Source organism: Staurois parvus, unplaced genomic scaffold, assembly GCF_062004578.1.
Source record: "Staurois parvus isolate SC_StPar_1 unplaced genomic scaffold, SC_StPar_1.0 ptg001192l, whole genome shotgun sequence".
NCBI lineage: Eukaryota > Metazoa > Chordata > Amphibia > Anura > Ranidae > Staurois > Staurois parvus.
Window position 1 is genome coordinate 3,155,550 of NW_028318988.1, and position 3,103 is coordinate 3,158,652.

A 3,103-nucleotide genomic window follows, 5' to 3' on the forward strand; every position below is an offset into this window, starting at 1 on the left:
CTCATGGGTCCCTGTACGGCCTCCCATTGCTGCTGTCTCCATCGCCACACTCTGCCATGTGCCACTTTCAGGTCTCCTCACACTGCTGGTGTGTTCAATTTTTTGACATAGGGTGCTGGCAGATTACGGGCCTCCCATTGCTGCTGCCATTCACGTAATCTGCCATGGGCCCCCGTACCGACTCCTCATGCTGTGACGTTGCAACAAGGTGGAATTCAACCCTACATATGTTAGACCGCCTTTACGAACAGCGAAAGGCCATCACAGATTTCCTGATGTTAAAAGCGGATAAAGGTACTCCCTGTGTAACTTAGATGTCAGCCATTGGCAGCTCATGCGTGACACCTGCGCTTGCTCAGGCCCTTTGAGGAGGCCACGCTATTCGTGAGTCGGCAGGACTATGGGATGAACGACGTCATTCCTCTGTTGCACGTCCTGGAACAAATGCTGTTAACAATGGCTGGTCAGGGTGCGGTAGACGTGGCGCACAGATCTCAACGCCACATGACCCCTGTGGGGGCAGGACAGGAAGAAGAGGAGGAGGTAGAGGAGGACATTGGTGCTCAGGAATTATTGAGTGAAATGGGTGGTTTTTCCACTCAGCGGACAGGAGTGGAGGAGCAGGAGCATCTGGTAGAGGAGGAGGAGACAGAGGACCCAGACGCACCGTGGCAGTATGCTGTGGAGATGGAGGCAGGGAGTCCCTCGCATTCCTTGGCACAAATGGCCCATAGCATGCTCGGTTGCTTGCGTAGCGACAGCCGAATAATAACCATCAGACAGAGGGATGACTTTTGGCTGTCCACCTTGTTGGACCCTCGCTACCGTTCAAAAATGGTGGCCTTTTTCACACCTGCTGAGAGGGAGGCCAAAATAACGTACTATAAAAACCACCTATGTAGTCAGCTGGTCTCTGCCTTTCTGCGCCAACGTCCATCCTCAGACACTGTGGGCCCTGTGCGCTCGTGTTCCGCTGCCATGGCAGCAGGGGAGGGGTGGGGTGGTAGGAGCAGTGGCAGCTCCACCAGCAGCGGCTGCCTCAGTCTGCAGTCGATGATGAGTAGCTTTCTTCACCAGCGCAGTGAGGAAACTACTAACCAGCCGCAGCAGCAGCAGCAGCAGCAGCAGCATCAGGTGGACCTGGAGCAGGACCTCAAACAACAGGCTTAGGCCTACTTGGACAGCACCCTGCCAACCGAGGTAGACAATCCCCTTCACTACTGGTCAACGAAACTTGACCTTTGGCCCCAACTAGCTGAATTTGCCCTTGAAAGGCTGTCATGCCCGGCCAGTAGCGTGGCATCGGAGCGCGTGTTTAGTGCGGCAGGAGGTATTGTAACTCCGCGGAGGACACGACTGTCCACCCAAAGTGTGGAGAGACTCACGTTTGTGAAAATGAATCAGGCGTGGATTAGTCTGGATTTCAAACCACCAGTTCCTGACACAACTGACTAAATCCGCCATGAATCATGCCCCAAACATGTGCCACTTTCAGGTCTCCTCACACTGCTGGTGTGTTACATTTTTTGTCATAGGGTGCTGGCAGATTATGGGCCTCCCATAGCTGCTGCCAGGCCCCTAATCTGCCATGGGCCCCTATACCGCCTCCTCATGCTGCTGCCAAGTCCAGAGTCTCTCATGGGTCCCTGTACGGCCTCCCATTGCTGCTGTCTCCATCGCCACACTCTGCCATGTGCCACTTTCAGGTCTCCTCACACTGCTGGTGTATTCCATTTTTTGTCATAGGGTGCTGGCAGATTACGGGCCTCCCATAGCTACTGCCAGGCCCCTAATCTGCCATGGGCCCCTATACCGCCTCCTCATGCTGCTGCCAGGTCCAGAGTCTCTCATGGGTCCCTGTACGGCCTCCCATTGCTGCTGTCTCCATCGCCACACTCTGCCATGTGCCACTTTCAGGTCTCCTCACACTGCTGGTGGGTTCCATTTTTTGTCATAGGGTGCTGGCAGATTACGGGCCTCCCATAGCTGCTGCCAGGCCCCTAATCTGCCATGGGCCCCCGTACCGACTCCTCATGCTGCTGCCAGGCCCGTAATCTGTCATGGGCCCCTGTTGTCGCTTGTTGGCATATTCCGCTCGTTCAGATGCTCCTTCTCCTGCTACTCCTCTTCACGGATTCCGTCAGCAGTCTTTCTTGGAATCCGTTTCCAAGAGACAACAGTTTGCGAGCACGCACCAGACGGTGCAGAAGCTGAACGTCCTCCTGTCCAAGTTGCTGCTGCCAGGCTCGTAATCTGTCATGCGCCCCTGTACCGCCTCCTCATGCTGCTGCCAGGTCCAGAGTGTGTCATGGGCCCCCGTACCGACTCCTCATGTTGCTGCCAGGCCCGTAATCTGTCATGGGCCCCTGTACCGCCTCCCCATGCTGCTGCCAGGTCCAGAGTGTGTCATGGGTCCCTGTACGGCCTCCCATTGCTGCTGCCAGGCCCGTAATCTGCCATGGGCCCCCGTACCGACTCCTCATGCTGCTGCCAGGCCCGTAATCTGCCATGGGCCCCTGTACCGCCTCCTCATGCTGCTGCCAGGTCCAGAGTGTGTCATGGGTCCCTGTACGGCCTCCCATTGCTGCTGTCTCTATCGCCACACTCTGCCATGTGCCACTTTCAGGTCTCCTCACACTGCTGGTGGTTTCCATTGTTGTCATAGGGTGCTGTATGGCCTCCCATAGCTGCTGCCTCCACCGCCACACTGTGGCTCCACACTCTGGTTTTGGCCCCGTGACTGCCCAAATGAGTGAAGTGTGCGGTGATTCTAAGATCGACGGCACTCATCTGCATGTCATACTGCCTGACAGTATTATTTCTCTTCCCTAGCAGACTCCAAGGGCATTTAAATTAAAGGCACAGTGTTCAGCACTAATATTAAGTCTCTCTGAAGCCTAGAAACACCCTTTTTTAAGTTAAATTCACAGCGAATATATTCGACTCTAATCGAAAATTTTCCACGAATTCGCCGAATCAGTCGAATCGAATTTTTGAATACTTCGCTCATCTCTAAATACAACATTTAAAAAAATTAAAGATTTTGTGCCTTTTTTCCCGTTGTTTCAAAAGCTCAAATAACAATAAAATGCACCATAAATAA